At 35.8% G+C, this 21,750-nt stretch overlaps 1 pseudogene; it reads left to right on the top strand.

Moving 5' to 3' along the window:
* Positions 1 to 1,305: 1,305 nt before the first annotated feature.
* On the top strand, positions 1,306 to 2,034 carry LOC125081726 (glyceraldehyde-3-phosphate dehydrogenase-like; annotated as a pseudogene).
* Positions 2,035 to 21,750: the final 19,716 nt, after the last annotated feature.

The raw sequence follows: 21,750 nt of genomic DNA, 5'->3' as shown, positions 1-21,750 counted from the left end.
ATCATGGGACAAAAATCTAAAGACCAGTCCTGAGGCTGCCGTTGGGAAACTGATTGAGACACTTCTTGAAGATACAACTCCCATAGAGGAAACTCCCAGAATCAAAAAGCAGGCAAGCAAGAAAAGTCTAATGTCCAGATTTAAAAATGAATTTAAGGAGAAAGAGATTAGAAAGAACTGAAGAGAGAGAGTATGGGAGAAAGAAATGGATGACAAGTTTTAGAATTGAAGAAGACATGATTCCACAGATCCAGAAGGCACAAGTTTTTTGACTTACAATAGACTAAATGTACAACTAGACATATTTCATGAATAGGACAAAGATTGAAGGCAAAACTTTAAAGCCTAAAAAGCCACTAGAGGGGGGCATCTGGGTGGCTCAGTGGGTTAAGCCTCTGTCTTCGGCTCAGGTCATGATCTCAGGGTCTTGGGATCAAGCCCCGCATTGGGCTCTCTGCTCAGCAGGAAGCCTGCTTCCCTCTCTCTCTGCCTGCTTCTCTGCCTACTTCTGATCTCCTCTGTCAAATAAATAAGATCTAAGTCAAGACATTTACAAAGATAGTTTTCTCAAGAAATATGAAAGGCAGAAGATGGTAATATCTTAATGTGCTGTGATAGATACCTTCTCTGAATTGCATACCCAGAAAAACTATCTTTCTACTCAAACATGAAAATATACATATAAACAAAAACTGTGTTTAACCCCAATATAGCCATGCTAATGCAATGAGAAATACAATGCAGGAAATTGGGGAAATAATTGCAGAAGGAAAGTCTGGACAATAAGTAGGGAAATAATTCTAAAACATGTAATTAAGAATATAATTTTAAAGAGATTCGTGATATAATTTTTTAATTAAATAAAAAGAGTCATCCAGATGATTAGAGGCCTGCATTTGAAGGGCTTTTTAAAAAGATCTTTTGGGGGTGCCTGGGTGGCTCAGTGGGTTAAGCCACTGCCTTCGGCTCAGGTCATGATCCCAGGGTCCTGGGATCGAGCCGCACATCGGGCCCTCTGCACAGCGGGGAGCCTGCTTCCCTTCCTCTCTCTCTGCCTGCCTCTCTGCCTACTTGTGATCTCTCTGTCAAATAAATAAATAAAATCTTAAAAAAAAATAAAATGAAAAATAAAAAGATCTTTTGGCTGGGTGTGATGCATAAGCAATGAATCTTGGAACACTGAAAAAATAAAGTTTAAATATCAAAAAAAACCCTCACAAAAAACAACTTTTGGCTCTCTACTTCTCCCAGTTTGACAGAGAACTGCATCTTCTGGTGCAGCACCAGCTGCACTGCAGAGGCACAATGGTGAAGGTCAGAGTAAATGGATTTGGCCATATTGGGCGACTGCGCACCAAGACTGCTATTAACTCCAGCAAAGTAGATATTGTCACCATCAATGACTCCTTCATTGACCTCAGCTACATGGTCTACATGTTCCAGTAGGAGTCCACCCACAAATATTCAATGGCACAGTCAAGAGTGAGAACGAGAGACTTGTCATCAACGGAAAGCCCATCTCCATCTTCCAGGAGCAAGATATTGCCACCATCAAATGGGGTGATGCTGGTGCTGAGTATCTTATGGAGTCCCCTGGGATCCCTGTGGATCCCAATGGATTCCCTAAGGGGCTGCCCAGAACATCATTCCTGCTTCTACTGGTGCTGCCAAGGCTGTAGGCAAGATTATCCCTGAGCTGAATGGGGAGCCGTCTGGCATAGTTTTCTGTGTCCCCACCCCAGATGTGTCAGTCATGGATCTGAACTGCTGCCTTGAGAAAGCTGCCAAATATGATGGCATTAAGAAGGTAATGGAACAGGTATTGAAAGGTCCCCTCAAGGGCATCCTGGACTACACTGATGACCAAATTGTCTCCTGCTGTTTCAACAGTGATACAACTCTTCCATCTTCAATGCTGGGGCTGGCATTGCTCTCAATGACCACTGTGTCAAATTCATATCATGGTATGACAATGAATTTGGCTATAGCAGCCAAGTGGTGGATCTTATGGTCCATGTGGCCTTCAAGGAGTAAGAGCCTCCAAACCACTGGCCCCAGTGAGAGCAAGAGAGAAGCCCTCAGCTGCTGGGGAATCCTCACCATAACTCATCCCACAACACACTGAGAATCTCCTGACCTCTACAGAGTTTCAATCCCAGACTCCCTGAAGAAGAAGAGAGACATGAGGAGCCCTACCTTGTCATGTACATTCAAGGAAGTATACTGTACCCAGCCTCCCCCCCAAAAAATTAAAAAAACAAATAAATAAAAAGATCTCTCGTCCTTATCAAGAACTGGTGAAAATTCCTAAAGTGCTTGTTTGAAATGATACTTATTTTCCTTTGGAGTCTGGTAACATTACCACACAATGGAAGAGTGTAAAGATTTTATCAAGTAGAACTTACAAACCCTAACATTATGTGAAAATTGGAATCCCTTGAAGATGTAACAGTAAATATTAAATCTGAATAGAATTCCAAGTTATCCTTTTGTAACATGTTTTATTGTAAGATTATTGAATGATGATGTGTACAAAGTAACCCCTTGGTAAATTTAGTTATCCTCATTTTCATCCTTAGTATTCTCACCAGTAGACTTATATTCTCTTGGATAATACAGATAAGCAAGCAGGAAACCAAAATAGAGTAAAATCAAGATAACATCTCATAAAACCTTTGGCATAATATAGGATTGATGAATAAATAATAAAATTTCAAGGAAACAGGAAAATCTTTATGGAAGAAATTATGTGTAAGCTAAGATGTGAGGTCAGAAAATGAGAATCAATGCATTCTTGATTCTTCTAGTGATCAGCATAGCTGGTGTAACCATTAAATTTATGTGTCAATGAGACCTGCTTCAGGGTGCCCAGATTAAACATGTGCCTATGACAATGTTTTCTGGATGAGAATAGGATTTGAATCAGTGGACTCAGTAATGTAGAATGCCATCCCCAACATGGGTGGACCTCAACTAATCTGTTGAAGCCCCAACTATGACAAAAGATTAAGGAGGGAGAAATCCACCTCTCTTTTCTTGCCTCACTGATTGATCTGGGGTATTGCTTCTCATCTTCTCCAGTCCTTAGGATGAGATTTATGTCATTGACTCTCCTGGTCATTTATTATGAGACAATTTCTCATAATAAATCCCTCTCTCCCTCTCTTCCTCTCTCTCTCTCTAGATAGATAGTCTCTTTCTCCAGTGAATCCTGACTAATGTAGTCAATCATGAGTTCTTAACGTAGTTCAGAGTTTTCCAGTGGAACATTAAAAATTGCAGGCCAAACTAAATATTGTATAGGTGTTTGGCTATAGATAGTTACTAGATGTATGTATTTTTCTATAAACACATCTTGGGTTTTTTTACACATACCTTGTTTTATTTCATATCTTAATCATACAAAAAAATAAATAAGTAAAAAGTACGTCCTGTAGAACAAAAATAATTCGTTGTCTTTGAGATGATTCATTTCAGTTTATTTACTGACTCTAAGGTATTCCCTATAGGCTTAAAATCTTGGTGAAATTTCCATTTAATATCCATTTTAAAAATCAGGAAAAGTGGGGCGCCTGGGTGGCTCAGTGGGTTAAGCCGCTGCCTTCAACTCAGGTCATGATCTCAGGGTCCTGGGATCGAGTCCCGCATCGGGCTCTCTGCTCAGCAGGGAGCCTGCTTCCCTCTCTCTCTCTCTCTCTCTCTCTGCTTGCCTCTCTGTCTGCTTGTGATCTCTCTGTCAAATAAACAAATAAAATCTTAAAAAAAAATCAGGAAAAGTTTATAGGCATCATAGTGCTAGTTCTTGGTACTAATGAATCCTATTACATTTATGAATGTGTTATCATATCAGTTAATGCATTTTCTGTGCAATGATGCAGTTCCACCCCTACATCCATCAGCAAAAGTGAATCCTTTTTCAAGGTCTCTACATGAATACTAAATAAATGAATAGAAAATATGCAGAATCAAATGTGGGAGATAAATCCATGTTAACCATCGCTTGACTGATATTGCTGTTTAACATTTTTATTTTGACAACTACATTTTCTTACATTGTAGTATACAAGTACCTATATTTCCAAAGTTAAACTCATTTTTATTTGAATCAGCCCTAATTTATCAATTGAAATCATCAAATAAGATATTGAATATTTTTAGAGGGAAATGGGGAATATGCTAGGACTTACATAATCTTTCCCCATACATTATGTATTACTATTTAAATTCTTTATAACTATTACTCTGCATACAGTTCTGTGCCTTGTCAGCCCATATGTTGCTGAACATCAATTTTTTTTAATAAAGATTTCTTTTCTGCATTTGGTTTCTTTCCAGCTATATCATTATAATATTAATTACTGGTGTCAACATATAATTTCCATTTATCCCAGAAACATAGAAACAGTATTTTTAAAAAAGGGGTGTGTGGGGGGGAAAAGATCTTTACACTTGGAGAATCTCCAGGTGATATTATCCCACAGATAATTTGCCAGAATATTTTTTCTTATATTTTTTTCTCCCAAACTTCTTTTGATGAAGTATTGACCTTGCTATCACAAATATTTAATATACAGCTTGGGAACAAATCTCCCTGAGCATCCTTCTGTCTGAAGCATCTATTACAAGTTTTCCGTGATTATTTTAAATACTTCAACTAGCATTTCTTGGAATAAATACAACAGAATAACCTAGTTTTAGTGAAAACCATAAACTTTGTGACCATAGAAAATCTGTCAAAGAGGTTTACTGAAATAACATGGTGATATTATTAGGTCTTATTTCATCTATCATTTCGGCTTTACATGATAGTTCAGTTTCAAAAGGAAAACAGTGTTAAAATGAATCGACATATTATTTATGATAATATATAGGAGATATTTGCTCAGGGATGACACTAAGAGTTTTTTCATACACCTACACTCTTAATTCTCACACAAACCTATGAATTGCATGTAGTTATCATTCTGATTTTCTAGATGAGAAAATACACAGAAGAATGTGTTACACAAGTTCATACACACAGTACATGTTGCAGGAAGGGTAGATTTACCCCTGAACAGTTGGGCAGAGATGTCTTCTTATCCCTCACCTCCTCTTTCGTTGGTTCCTGTCAACAGACTTCATTAAATTGTAGGATATTTTTCTTACCATGATTCCACGGCTTTTTTTTTTTTAATTAAAATGTTGACATTATAGGCAAGAAAAGTAAACTAGCAGCCCATCATTGTAAAGATATGTCAATCAAATTTTGGGAATAATGGCCGACAGAAGTGAATATAAGTAATAAAACACTTTGGAAAGTTTAGTAAGTATAAGTAACATTTGTAAAGATCTTTTTTTTTGGTATTTGCATAACTTCTTGACTTGGAATATTTCTGGGCTGCTTGCAGTGGGAATTAGTTATCAGTCATTATTCATTTCTCATGAACCCTGATCCCATATGTAGTCCCTAAGTAGCCATCAGCTCATTACCACCTTCCTGCGGGTATCTGGTTTCCCTCTCATTCTTTGTTAGAGTCAAGGTTGGGGAAAATTGGAGATTCATTCTAATTAATTATATTTTGGTCGTTTCTATTTTTAATTTTTTGGTAAGGCCCAGGCATTAACACAAACATTTTCATATCAATATGAACTATATTTTTTTTTTAAAGATTTTATTTATTTATTTGACAGAAAGAAATCACAAGTAAGCAAAGAGGCAGGCAGAGAGAGAGGAGGAAGCAGGCTCCCTGCTGAGCAGAAAGCCCGATGTGGGGCTCGAACCCAGGACCTGGGATCATGACCTGAGCCGAAGGCAGCGGCTTAACCCACTGAGCCACCCAGGCGCCCCTGAACTATATTTTTTATTAATGGAAATTTTAAGAATGGCAGGTTTGTCATATGGGTTTAAATATGGTTATCTAAAAAGACATGTTATTAAAATTGCAAAATATTAACTCATTTTTTCATTCAATTATTGTGCTATCTGTAAAACATGGTATATATATGTGCTATTTAATTAAAATTCTTTAGTGACGCCCAGGTGACTCAGTCAGTTAATACTCCGACTCCTGGTCTCATCTCATATCATGATCTTAGGGTCTTGAGATTGAGCCATGTGTTGGGCTCCACTTGAGACTCTTTTCTCTCCCTCTGCCTCTGCCTCTCTCCCAGCTTGCACGTACACTCTCTCTTTCTCTCTCTCTCAAAATAAATTTTAAAAATCTTAAAAAAAACACTTCTAAGTGATATGTCTTTTACAAATCCTCTTTGACACATGTAAGAATAAAGGAAATTTATAATAATCATGAGGTAGAACGTTATCTCAGAATAATTACATATAAATTAAATCACAATATTGCAAAAGTTAGTGAATTTTCCAAATCCAAAGTGGGTCCCATGCAAGATAGTCTCATCACAATTTTACAATTTTACATGGGCTTTTAAAGAACTTATGTCTGCTTTTTAGAAGTCATGGAAAGATATTTGTGATTTAAACCAAGTTTAATTATAAATTTGTAAATGTTTATTTTTCTTAATGAGTATATTATTTCTTATTTAGTATACTATTATTACTCCTCACTCAAATATGCAGCACACCTTTGAATGAATAGATAAAATGTTTATATTATATAACATGTTCAGTAGCTTTAACTACAAGATCTATAGGTATAGCAATGTATGCTACTCAAATCTATAGTTCATGGTAGAAAAAATGTTGAGTCTTCTGGACCATTAACACTGTATAACTTTCCATGAATTTAGATAATGTTTTATTTCTCTCATTACAATTTTCTGGTACTCGGTGTAGAAGTCTTGTACAAGTGTTATTACATTTATCCCAATTATGTATTTCTTTAATAGACTTTGTTTTTTTGAAAGTGGCTTTAGATTCAGAGCAAAATTGCATGGAAAGTATAGAGAGTTCCCAAATACCACTGCCCCCACACACATGCATGGCCTCCTGGACTATCAAATTACAGTACCAAAATGATAAATTTGTTACAGTTGATGAACCTGTATTGACCCATCATCATCCCAAGTCCACAGCTTACATCATAGTTCATTCTTGGTATTGTACATTCTATAGGTTTTGAAAGATATATAATGTAAATATAAGTGGCATGTATCCACCATCATAATACCACACAGAACGATTTCACTCATGCAACTATTCTTTGTTATCTACCTGTTCATCCCTTCCTTCTCCCTAATCTCTGGCAACCACCAATCTTTTGCTGTCTCTATAGTTTGCCTTTCCTGGAGTATCATGTAGTTGGAATTATACAGTATGTAGCTTTATAGATTGGCTTCTTACACTTATAAATATGCATTTAAGTTTACTTCATGTTTTTCATGGCTTGATAGCTCATATATATTTTTAAATACTCAGTAATATTCCATTGTCTGGATGGACCATAGTTTACCCAGTCACTTATTGAAGAACATCTTGGCAGCTTCCAGTTGTTGGCAGTTAATGAGTAAAGCTACTATAAACATCCACCTGCAGGTTTTTGTATGGAAATGTTTTCAACATTTAATTTGGGTAAAAACCAAGGAGCATAATTGCTGGATAATATGGTTAGGCATATGTTTGGATTTGTAAGAAATTGGCAAACTGCCTTCCAAAGTGGTCGCACTATTTCCTATTCCCAACAACAATGAATGAGTGCTCTTGTCCCTTAATGTCCCAGCTGGTGTTTGGTGCTCCAGTGGTTTGAATTTTGGCCATTCTAACAGGTATATAGTTGTTTCTCATTGTTGCTTTAACTTATAAAATTGCGAATGACATTTGATGTTGAGCATCTTTTCATATGCTTTTTTTTTTAATCTCTATGTCTTTTTTGGTGAGGTTCTTCAAAACTTTTGCTCATTTTTTAATCTGTTTTTTCACTTTCTTATTGTTGAGTTTGAGAGTTCTCTGTATATTTTAGATATATTTTAGATAGCTGTCCTTTAACAGCCAATGTCTTTCACAGACACTTTTTCCCCTTCTGTGGCTACCTTCTCATTCTTTTGGCTCCTTTGTGAAACAGTAATTTTTAATTTTAATGGAGTCCAGTTTATTATTTTCCATGGATTATGCCTTTGTTGTATCAAAAAAGTCACTACTGAACCCAAGGTCATAGAGAATTTATCCAAAGCTATCCTCTAGGAGATTTAGAGTGTTGCTTTTTACATATAGTCTATGACTTATTTTAAATTAATTTTTGTGGAGTGTGTGGGGTCTGTGCCATTGGTGACCAAAATCATTAATGACATTAGTGACAAAGGACTGATGGGGGCAAAGGTGACAGTGAGTTAAAGAGATACTCAGAAAGTGAGTGTTTGAAGCAGCAGTGAAGTCACCCCTTTTACGAAGACTTAATCAATGGGTGAGAGGTAAATTGGGCAATAGTAGGGAGAACAATGAGGTCAGGAGAAAGGTGTTTCATGTGCATTTTTCTGTGTTTATAAAATACAGTGTTTTAACTGTGTTTAATATTGTGAGAAGAATGCAATAAAAAGAAAAGCTGATTTTTCAAAGGTGTTTTATTTCCATAAAGCAAATTATCTTGGCTTGAGAAGAGAGGGTAGATCTAAAAAGCAAGGTACTAGGAGAACTACATTTATTCTTTTTTATACATATTTTACTAACATACAATGCATTATTTGCCCCAGGGGTACAGGTCTGTGAATCATCAGGCTTACACACTTCACAGCACTCACCATATCACATACCCTCCTCAATGTCCATAATCCAGCCACCCTATCCCTACCCGCCTACCCCCAGCAACCCTTGGTTTGTTTTGTGAGATTAAGAGTCTCTTGTGGTTTGTCTCCCTCCTGATCCCGTGAGGGAATTCTTGTACATTAGCATCTGATAGCAAAGTCATCCATTAAGATAATTTTTTAGTTATTGGCATACCTTTGCAGGAAATTCTTCATTTTTTTTTAAATTTAATTTTTATTTATTTATTTAGTTATTTGGTTGGTGAAATAAAGATTGAGTTCACCTATTTCAAATCATGGATGATTAACAGTGCCAATGATTAAAAAAAGAAGAAGAAGAAGAAAATAAAACAGCAATTAGAAAGGAAAGAATTTCCAGGTACTAATGAGGACTCAGTTAAATGTGAGTTAAGAAACTGATAAAGGGACCAAATCTGGGAAGTAGTTTTGTTTTACTTTGTTTTGTTTTTCCAGTAAGCTTCATCAGTCTTTGAGTTGCTATGGGAAAGCTAACTGGATGGATTGATCCAGGGTTAAGGTGCTCCTAGCATGAGGCAATGGAGAGTGACCACCCAGTTCAATAAAAAAATAGAAGTTGACACAGCATGCAGTTGATGTGATAAGGAGAAATAAAGACTAGACCCACTGGGGGTTCTGTCTGAGGCTCCAGAACATCCCTTGGAACAACGCCTGAGTGAACCAGTCATGAATGGGTCAATGTAAACCAAGTGACCAGAAATAAACATACGTATGAATTTTAACCAAGAAATTAAATAAAGAGCAATATGTGGCAAAAGACCAACTAAGAATATGTTATTATAGACAGGCATAAGATCAGAAGATAAGGAAATGAGTAACTCATATATAAATTAAATATAACATATGGAGAAGAAACCCTTTTAAAATTTAACCATAAACCAAATAAAAAGGGGGTGGGGTGGGAGGAAGCCACCATTTTGTTCTTACCTATTTTTTGCAGGTGGCTCAGGGACTAAAAAGCTGCTTTCATTGCTCTGGACTGAGTGACTGAACTGAAATATAGTTTAGGGAGTTCAGGGAGGAGGTTGTATTACTGCAACCATGCAGTCATAACGTGTGGACCAAGATAATTATCATGGGAATAACAATGCACTTTTTTTTAAGAACTTATTTATAAGAATTAACTGACATGCTGTTAACCACCAAACTGATACAGACAATAAAGAAGTGTTAAGTTTAAAACAAGGTGGTGGGGGATGGGTGAAACTGGTGATGGGGATTAAAGAGGGCACTTACTATGATGAGCACTGAGTTATGTATAGAATTGCTGAATCACTATTTCGTACACCTAAAACTAATATGACATTGTATGTTAACTATACTGGAATAAAATTAAAAACTTAATAAAAATGAAAATGTAAAGTTTTAAAGTGATTGCCTTAGAAATCCTGGTATTAATGAGAGTGTAAAGGGATTTAGGAAGGAAAGATTGTCAGCTATTTAAGCTTGAAGCGTTTCCACCATTGTGTTCATACACATTGTTTCCTCATGTAGAAAATAGTTCCAATGGATCTTGTGAAGTTTAAATAAGATATAAGTGAGGTAACATGTGGAGGACAGAAGCCACATGAATCTGATTTGCCACTGAAAATCCATATCCTGGGACAGTTTTTAATAGACTCTAGATATTCACTAAATGTTTGATGAATGAGTAAAAAAAATTAAAAATACAGAAAGATGAATGCTGAATTTTTCAGAGAAACAAGAACAAAAACATGAAAAAGGCCATTGGACTGGACACACCTGCATAAAGTCAAATTTTCTTATTACAGAACAGCTTCTTACATGTCTCAGAGTGTTTCCATAATATTTATTTAAAAGGAAATTAGGACAAAAAAAGAAAAAATAATAACTCATGTAGAATAAAATTGGTATTAGTTGAAAAAATTTCTCAAAAACAGATGCTCACACTACTTTATGCAATAGCTTTCTATAGTGCATTAACATTTGATGTATTTCTGAAATGGAGCACGCCCATTTGTAAGTCTTTATTCATCAATGTTCCCAGTGAGAAGTTCAGAAAAAAATACTGACATAAAAATGATAATAAACTTAAATTTGCAATTATGTCCTTCTGTTTACATTGTCCAAAAAAACCACAAATCTTTCTCTGGGCAAAATGTATTCTATCTTAATATTTTGCATAACTTTAAAAGCTCATTTTGGTTTATTTTCAAAATAATGATCTTAAGTCTATTTTATTCTTCACCCCAATAAATATGCCTAATAGTCAATTAAAAAGTTATTCAAGGGTGGATAGAGTTACTAACTTGGTGACAAGTGGCCAACCTAGCGCATCCTAAAACTGTTTTGCAGTAACTTTATTCCTTCACCACACTCCCATTCATGGACTCTCAAGTGTCCTATGTCTTTAGCTTTCATAGTACAATAATGTAAATCAATTTTAGGATCCAATTAAAACTTTTATTCTCATGTTACAGACTTAAGTTTATAATATCAACATCATAAAGACAAGCGTCTTCTAGGCACTGAGATATATCCCTGAAAGGTGCTCCTAAAGGCAGTGACATGTTTTATACAAATTTGTGGTATAATCAATAAACTTCTCATAGATAGAGACAATGAAAATGGCATGCTTAATGTGCACTTTTTTTTAGTGTGCAGTTTTTTTTTAATTAATTTATTTATTTGACAGACAGAGATCACAAGTAGGTAGAGAGGCAGGCGTAGAGAGAGGAGGAAGTAGGCTCCCCACCAAGCAGAGAGCCCGATGTGGGGCTCGATCCCAGGACCCCGGGACCATGACCTGAGCTGAAAGCAGAGGCTTTAACCCACTGAGCCACCCAGGTGCCCCTTTAGTGTGCAGTTTTAATCACTTACAAAAGAAAGAAATCTATGCCATTAGTTTTAATCCAAGTCTCCCTATTCACTACTCCTTCCACACACATGAAACCAGCCATTTTTTATTATCTTCTATTTAAATTCAATTAATTAACATATAGTGTATTATTAGTTTCAGATGTAGAGTTCAGTGATTCATCAGTTGCATATAACACCCAGTACTCATTACATCACATGCCCTCCTTAATGCCCATCACTCAGTTACCCCATTCCCACCCTCAATTTGTTCCCTATAGTTTGAAATGCTCCTGACTCCAGAACATTCCAGGATGCTTCACACTTTCTTGTCTTTGCTTACAGGATCCCTGTTCCTTGGCACTTGGACCACTCTCCACCTTTATGGTTAATCAGTTCTAAAAGAAGCACTCTATTAATGTGTCTTGTTTCCTCCTAGCAAAATTGATTATACATTTCTTAATGCCTTATCCTGTGTATGAATCTATAATGATACCCATAACACTTTACCTTATTAATTTATTTTTGGCTCTGCTTAAATTTTTGTAACTAAAGTTTTCTTGACATCAAGGACTGTGTCTCCTATGTGTTTGTATTCCTATCATATGTCTCAGGGCATATTACTTGGTAGGAAGTTAATGAGTATTAAATGCATGAAGGAAGGAACAAAGAAGGAAAGGAAGGAAGGGAGGATGGATCCATGCATTTGATAACAGATTTCCTGAAGGTATCATCAGAGTTTGAAAACTAACTTATTTTACCCAAGTTTAGGGTAAATTTCCAAGTGATGATATGGAATTATCTTTCAATACTGAGCTCTAAAGCCTTTACAGACAGTACAAGTGTATGCAAATCTTCCTAGTGTGAGTTCAGTGGCAGAAGATCAAGAAGCAGACAGTCTGGTTAGTATTACAAAAGAACTAGCAGGACTGATTATTAGTTTCCAATCTGAAAAGCAATTTTTGAAGTGATATCAAGACATCACTTCCGAATATGTTAGGTTGACCTGACTTTTGAGTTTCTATCCCTTAAGAAAGTGATGAATGTACTTTAGAACAGAAGGGGGAAACACAGACCCCAAACCCAAACTCTCCAGGACCGAAACATTTCATTAGCTTAAAACCTCATATGTTTTTTATTTGCTTCATTAATGTAGGTCTGTGTAATTTGTTTCTTGTTGTTTAGTCCAGGTTCTGTGTAAGCTCTGGCTGAGCTTACATCCTGATAGCATCCCCTTCCTGGGTCATCACTCTCCTCATGTTAGAGGAGAGCAAGAATAGGAAAAAAAAGAGAAAAAAAACCATATAATACTTCTAATGCTCTTGCTGAAAGTTAACAACTGTCTACCTCACTGTGATACCGTTCATCAAAGGAAGTCACATGGAAAATCCAGTACATGAGTGCATAAGTCAGAACATAATCCTCTAGTAGGATGAGAACTTTTAAAGAGGGTTAATAGAAAGAGGCAGGAAATGTTTTGGACAATATTTCACTTCCCTGAAGAATTAGTTGTGAGCAAGAAATTGATAATACACAGTTAGAAGATAATTTCTCAACCGGTGTCTTTGAAAAGTTGAAAGAATATGGGATCCATAATACCAGAGGAAGGAAAAAATGAAAAACAGAACAAGCCCTTTAATTGGAAGTGCAGGAAAGAAATTAGTGTCTGTGTACAAATGTTTGCAGATGCATATATTTGACGGTAAAAAGGTAAATTTGGTACCTCCTAATTGCCTTGATTTTTTTTTTTTTAATTTGTTTGACAGACAGAGATCACAAGTAGGCAGAGAGGCAGACAGAGAGAGAGGGGGAAGCAGGCTCCCCACTGAGCAGAGAGCCCGATGCGGGGCTTGATCCCAGGACACTGGGATCATGACCTGAGCCGAAGGCAGAGGCTTTAACCCACTGAGCCACCCAGGTGCCCCTTGCCTTGATTTTTTAAGTGAAGGGTAAGGGAAGGTCATCTGGTGAAAATCTGTAAGCAGCAAGAGAAGTTTAGGGAAGAATAAGAGTATCTTCTGAAAGAAGAAAAAGAAATCCATAAAAATAGAATAAGATTATTTGACAGTTTGGGTATTCCTGTGCAATCAGTGATTAAATACATGTATGTAAGACCGTGTAGCACAGTTGTATGTATGAGAGGAAATTAAGTTAAGCTTGGACCCCTTTGGAATTATTTGATTAGAAACAAGGACGTTGTCAGCATGGAGGAGATTTGTAGGTTTCATGAAAATTTCCTTTCCATTCTATGGTATATTCTACAAAATATAGATCTTCTTGCCAGAAGATCTTAAAAAATAAAACATACTTGAAATATCTTTTATATGTGTGTTACTATGGAGCAAGAATATGTGAATTGTGTGTAAAATCTGTAAATGACCGGTACATTATTTCCATGTTAACTTCTGACAAGAGCACTGAAAACTGCCTCTGGAATAGCTTACATGTACAATTCAGCCTGAATCTATCACTGAGTTTGGACAATAGTACCAAGAGATCAGGGGCATCTGGGTGGCTCAGTGGGTTAAGCCTCTGCTCAGGTCGTGGTCTCAGGGTGCTGGGATCGAGTCCTGCATCGGGCTCTCTGCTCAGCGGAGAGCCTGCTTCCTCCTCTCTCTCTCTGCCTGCCTCTCTGCCTACTTGTGATCTCTCTCTCTCTCTGTCAAATGAATAAATAAAATCTTAAAAAAAAAAAAAAGTACCAAGAGATCATATGCATGCATGAGATAGTTCTCAGAGCTCTTTCCATGGTAACTTGTTTAGAACTCAGAACAACACCATAAAATAGATATGATAATTGTTACTCCAGTCTTAACATGAAGAAACAGATCATGGAGGTTAAATGCTTAAAGTTACAAATCCAGGACTCAAATTTTAGCAATATGGCTCCAGAGACCATTCTTTTATATTATTTCCATTTAGTTTGTGGAAAATCATCCTGATGATTATAATTTTATTTTGGGGATGAATTGTCCTTTCACTTTTACATATGTTTTCAAAATAAATATCAATTATGAAGATACCTTGATACTTTTCATTTTGAAAATAACACATTATCCATAATCCTTGCTTAATAGTTACATAATATTGGATATCTAAAAGATCTCTGTGAATCTTCAGAGAAGTGCCAAAACCATTAAAAATTCTAAAAATACAAATTAAATTATGTTTACATATGAAACATTATCCTACCAGCATATTTCCCTCAAACTAATAATAAATGTAGAATTGCTTAGGAAAGAAAACTTTTCTGACAGAACGGCATGGTAGAGTGTATTTGTTTATTAAATTAGTGAATGAATTTTTGATGGTTTTTAATATTATTAAAAGAGACACTTATGATTGTTAATTAAACTCACTGAACTTTCTGCTTTGTACATTGACATAGCCCACATTAATGCATGAGAAGGGCAGAATAAGAATAATGATAATTTCATAAAAGATATGTAAGAATGACTTAGCCAAAGTATAGGTTGACTAATTCTAACAAGGCTTGTGTCCTTTTGTTCTAATTGGTTGGCAAGGTCTACAGAACTGGAGTAGGAATCTATTCCTGGATGCTCATTATAAGAAAATGTAGTCAAGTATCATCATATCCTAAAAATCTAGACTGAAAATGACACCTCTGGAAAGACCATAGACATGATATGTTAAAGTGCATAAAGATGATCATTAAAATAGAAGATACAAAACCCTGAGAAGTCAGAGAAATATCTGCATCAAATAATTTTACTTTAATAAAGAATATAATTCGCTAGCACCTAAAGCAACATTTTTCTTTCGACTAGTCCCAAGAAAACTTGTAGCTAAAAAACAGGGCTGAAATTGATTAGATGGCTAGATGTGCATAAATAATTGTGCAAAATTAAATAAAGCAGAATAATAATGAATAGAGCTGAATAGCTGTAGGGTACAAAGTTTAGAATTTTCTAAAATTTCATGTATACACAGTTATTTTTTTTCTCATGTATACACAATTATTTCTACTGACTCCAAAAATGGCCTTGTTTATTTTATTTTTTTTTTAAAGATTTATTTATTTATTTATTTGACAGAGAGAGTTCACAAGCAGGCAGAGAGGCAGGCAGACAGAGAGGAGGAAGCAGGCTCCCTGCTGAGCAGAGAGCCCGATGCGGGGCTCGATCCCAGGACCCTGAGATCATGACCTGAGCTGAAGGCAGCGGCTTAACCCACTGAGCCACCCAGGCGCCCCTGGCCTTGTTTATTGATCAGCAAATCGCAGTTTATTTATTTTAACTATACATAAAACATAACTTCTAAAGGTCAAAAGCAATAATAGCTTATTTTCCTTCATATACAACCAAAATATTACATCTAGACATTAATGTCTCAGAGTTTGGCTAGCTGCTTTTCAGAATATGAGCTTTTAATTTTAATGCAGCATTTCTCTGCCTTTTCAAAGTCTTAATGGACCAGATTTGAGTGTTAAGAAAGATGGATCAAATAATTTTGAATAGCTCCAGGAGAAGAAAATCAAAGCCATTGGATTTATTTTGCTGCATGCATTAGTATTTAAGTATAAATGAAAGCATTGATTATCAGTCTTGGTTAATATAGACTGAGTAATATTCCAGAGTTATCTGCTTAAATCTAAAATTAAAATACAAATGAACTTTCCCCCTTAACTTCATGAGTATATGGCAGGCCTTTTAGCTAATGTTACATTAATGCTATATGTGTAATTGTAATATACAGCAATAGGCAATTAAGTCTTTGAATTATGGCTTCAGAATTATAAGACGTCTCTACAATCTATATATGAAGTTCATTTTGCGTTGGCCACAAAATACAAAAACTTAATGTAGAATTCACACCATCTGGGTTCTTTCATGCAGAGAAAAATTTGTCAGGGGACACGGAAGTTCTATGAAATGCTTAAATTTATACAAAGTATGCACCACCATTAAACTCTAGACTTGCAACAGTGTCCTCTTGCCTATGATTAATTACTCAACTGGCTGATTGTGATTCACATGTGGTTCTTCTCTACATGTTGTCTATGAAACAAATACAGGTCAAGTGGTGCATGTCTGCTGTCTCTGTAGAAATAAATCATGAGTTCTAAAGAACTCAGCATTTCAAACATACATTCCACAACTGTGACTTTTGTTGTTTGGCAAGAGGTTAAGAGGATTTCTTTTGACAGAGGATTAAATTTGTTCATATGAGACTGCTAATACCCCAGATATGCTCAAGAGGGTTCTAGATCTTTCTAAATGAGAATCTGATGTATCCTCACTACTTATGAGGAAGGAACAGGAACCCCAAGTGGGCTCTGGAGCTCCCACCTCCACTTGAACAAGAACACCTTCTGTTTCTGTGTTTTCTGCAGATGATTTATCTCAAACAATATTTTCCAAATTTTTCTAAACCTCTTGATTGCACAGATTTGCAGCAAACTATTTGTTAATTTCATTATGTGGGGCAAATTTTTTGTGTTTTTTAAATTATTATTATGTTATGTTAGTCACCATACAGTACCTCATTAGTTTTTGATGTTGAGTTCATGATTAATTGTTTGTGTATAACACTCAGTGCTTCTTGTAATCCATGCCCTCCTTAATACCCACTACCGGGCTCACCCAACCCTCCACCACCCTCCCTTCTAAAACCCTCAGTTTGTTTCCCAGAGTCTATAGTCTCTCATGGTCCATATCCCCCTCCAATTCCCACCCCCTTCATTTTCTCCTTCCTTCTTCTAATGTCTTCCATGCTATTCCTTATGTTCCATAAACAAGTGAAGGCAAATATTTAATTGATTTCTTTTTCATAGTACTTTCTGTGAAAACTCAGCCAGCTTGAATGTCATAATGTTACACCTATCCTTAACTTTCTTTGCTATTTTTTTGTTGATGTCCCTGAGTTATAAAATACTGTACCTGACCAGTGGGCTCAAACTGCCTGCTTCTACCCAGCCTTTCCTGGACACCCATACACTGGCTAGTCACTTTTCCTTCTTCTCTGTCAGTGGATATTTACTCATTGATTCAGTGATCCACAGTGACTATGTTCTAAGCACTAAAGAGGCTTTGGGGCTACAGCAGTTTAAAAACAGACTTAGTTCCTGGGAATATTTCAGTTATTTGTCCACGCTGTGCTCTTGCCTGATTTAGCCACTGTGCTCTGTTCATTGTTACCTCTAATTAAGAATCTCTGTGGTACTTTCTATGGTATTTTCTCTTAGGTTAAATATTTTCTACATCAAAGAAAAAGAGTGATGATCTGTATGCATCTGGTGCTTTATTTATTTTACTTATTTTCATTTTTTTTGCATCTGGCATTTCAGTGCACTTTCTCCCCACATCAATATTGGCTCTATCTTCTATTGATTACCTATGTCAAATCAAGTGATAATTTAAACTCTGCCCTGCTTATAGTGTATTTACCTTTTCATGAAAATGTCAACTCTAAGTGTGCAATTTTATTGGTCCTTCCACCCCCATATCCATGGATCTGGACCTGTAACTATAAAATAAAAGACTTCTGGAGAACAGACTATTTCCCTATACTCAACTTTCTAAGGACAGCTTCTTATCTTTACCCCCTTTTGAGTTTTTTTGTTTGTTTCTTTTCTTTCTTTCTTTCTTTTTTTTTTCCTGAGTGGAAGTTCTTCATTCTCTCTATGTATTTGTCCCTTAGAACTAGTGGTGACTTTAAAAGTTCACCTGACATTTTTATTATACTTTCCTCCCAAATGAGGCCATATTATATTCCTCAAGGTCAGATACTGAAGAAGCAAAATCGAATAGTGCAGTCCAAGATAAAAAGTTATACAGTTTAAGAATCAAATTATCATCTCACAACCAGACCTAAGCTTAGGGACATTGCATTACACAGTTATGCAAACAGTGTCCTCTGCTTTGTGCAGTGTTCAACTCTCATAACCATCCACAGCAGCTCTTCCTTTAACTCAGAATTTAGGAGACTTACTTTTATGACCAATAGAATAAAAATATTTTCCTCGATTATTGTGGTTTTGGAACCATTCCTCTCCTATGTAAGAAAGCAAGGTAAATCAATCGTATGAGTATTTCATAGGGAATAAGGTCTGACTCTTACAAATATACCAGTCTCAATTCCTGGATACATTAGCTAACATTTTAGCAACATTTTGCTTGAATTTTTAATGAGCCCATGTAGTATATACAGGATCAAAAATATTATATGCAGTCAGCATTTATTGGCCAAATATAATAATGACTCTGCCCTACATATATGATAAAGGGAATACCAATATATATTTTTCAAATAAAACACTTCCAGCTTTGCTTATAAGCTAGACATGCATGATTTATATAACCCATACAAGTACTTTATACTCTCCCCAAATTTATGAAAATTAAGGAGGGGATTTTAAGATAAAATTGTGATAAGATTGTCATATTCTTGCTAAATTTCATTTGTTTCTTTAAAAAAAGTTAAACTGTTGGTGGGAATGCAAGTTGGTGCAGCCACTTTGGAAAACAGCATGAAGATTCCTTAAGAAATTAAAAATGGAGCTTCCCTATGACCCTGCAATTGCACTCCTGGATATTTACCCCAAAGATATAGATGTAGTGAAAAGAAGGGCCATCTGTACCCCAATGTTCATAGCAACAAAGGCCACAGTCAACAAACTGTGGAAAGAACCAAGATGCCCTTCAATGGATGAATGGATAAGGAAGATATGGTCCATATATACTATGGAATATTATGCCTCCATCAGAAAGGATGAATACCCAGCTTTTGTATCAACAAGGATGGGACTGGAAGAGATTATGCTGAGAGAAATAAGTCAAGCAGAGAGAGGCAATTATCATATGGTTTCGCTTATTTGTGGAGCGTAAGGAATAACACGGAGGACATGGAAACATGGAGAGGAGAAGGAAGTTAGGGGGAATTGGAGGGGGAGATGAACCATGAGAGACTGTGGACTCTGAAAAACAAACTGAGGGTTTTGGAGGGGAGTGGGGTGGGAGGTTGGGTGAGCCTGGTGTTGGGTATCATGGAGGGCACGTATTGCATGGAACACTGGGCATGGTGCATAAACAATGAATTCTGGAACACTGAAAAGAAATTAAAAAAATAAATTAAAAAAAGTTAAGACATTTAAAAGTTTGACAGTTTTATTTAGTAGCTTTTTAAGAGGTTTTTAATTGTACATAACTTGACATGTTTCTGTGACTCCCCTCCCTGATTTCTGTATCTTCTTTCAGAATAAAGGTAGTTCATTGAGTCACAGTCTTAAATGCAAACCAACAAATTATATGCCCAACTTAAAATAGATGGCTTCCCTCTTTACCATTTTTTTCTTTATGTAAAAATCATAGAGCTGAAAACAATACATAGAAGATATGTCATAATGAATATTTTAGGAAAAGGTACTTGAACCACAAAGAAATAAATAATTTTTGCTATCTGAAATGAAAATGCATAATTTTGAATACAATTTTACATTCATGATTCCTGAAAAGTACATCTTTCCCCACAATGATCAAGATAAATGCCTTGGGCATTATAAAAGAAAAAAGTACTAAGTGAATACTATCTCTCCAATCTTAAGTTTTAAATATAAAGTAGATATAGCATCCAATCAAGTAAATTACAATCCCTTCTTTTTGAGATTTGCAGTCATCCTTTATACTCCATTATGTCCTTTGTAATAGGACAAGCATATGCCCATAATTTTAGAAGCCTTAAATACATACTAAAGTGAAAGTAGCCAATTGAAAAGGTTACCTACTGTATGATTCCAACTATACACCATTTTGGAAAAAACAAAAGTATGGAGATGGTAAATAGATCACTGATTGACAGACGTTTTAGATGGTGAGAGGGATGAACAGGCAGACCACAGAGGATTTTTCAAGCAGTGAAAATACTCTATATGATACCATAATGATGGATACATTTGTTCAGAACGAAAGAATGTGCAACACCAAGAATGAACTATAAGTTAGACTGTGGGCTTTGGGTAATTGCAATGTGTCAATAGAGGTTCATCGATTGTAACAAATGTCCCACTCCAGTGGGGATGTTGATAATGCAGGAGGCTATGTAAATGTATACCTGGGGGTATGCAAGAAATCTCTGTACTTTTGCCTTATTTTCACTGTGGAAAAAATATGTATATATCCAAAATCTGTTTATTGGTGTCACCTCAACCACTATCAACCTAGTTCAAGTCACTTTCATTGATTTTATAAATTATGAGAATAGTCTTCCTTTCTTTTTTTTTTTTAAGATTTTATTTATTTATTTGACACAGGGAGAGAGAGATCACAAGTAGTCAGAGAGGCAGACAGAGAGAGCAGGGGAGGCAGGCTCCCTGCTGAGCAGAAAGCCCTATGCAGGCTCAATCCCAGGATCCTGGGATCATGACCTGAGCCTAAGGCAGAGGTTTAACCCACTGAGCCACCCAGGAGCCCCATGAGAATAGTCTTCCTTTCTAATAATCTTTGCTTCCACCCTGTTCCTCAATTTATTTTAAAAAAATAAGATTTATCAAATTAATATCTATTTCAGAACATGTCATTCCTTTGCTAGGATCCTATTACACTCAGAGTAAAAACAAAAGTATTTTCAGGGTGGATGTACTTACCCCCATCAAAACCTTTAATTTCAAAGTCGACACGAGATTTACTCTCCCTATCTGGAATACATTTCCCAAAGACAGAGTTCTGTGTTCTTACTTCTCTCAGTTTTTGTTCAAAAAACACCTTTTCACTTAAACTTTCATATAATTCATTCAAAAAAACCTAAAAGTACAACTATTCTACATATGACTCACTATTCTTTTTCACTGTTTCATATTTATCCATAGCATATTTCAATATAAAATAAAATTTATTTTATTTTATTTTATTTTGGCAGAATATAATCTCCACTAGGGTAGAAACTATTGAGTAGTTTATTCAGTTATAATGCACCAGCAATACATAGAGTCTTCTTGTGCAAAAATATATGATAAATACTTAAAAGAAAAAGGGATTAGATGACCTTTAAAAATATGTGAATTAATTGAATTAGATTTTTTACAAAAATATGGACTTTATATGTGAGAAGTTTTGTAGGTTACCTCTTCAGTATTCTATAGAAATGAACAGATATCTCTTGGTGGGACAATAAATGAACTCAGATTTCACTGATGGCCTCAGACAAGAGGCACCAGCCTCTGACCAATACAGAACAGCCACTCACTAG

Source organism: Lutra lutra, chromosome 12 (assembly GCF_902655055.1).
Source record: "Lutra lutra chromosome 12, mLutLut1.2, whole genome shotgun sequence".
Classification (NCBI taxonomy): Eukaryota; Metazoa; Chordata; class Mammalia; order Carnivora; family Mustelidae; genus Lutra; species Lutra lutra.
The sequence above is the reverse complement of the archived record's forward strand: the minus strand, read 5'-3'. Positions and strand labels throughout refer to the sequence as shown.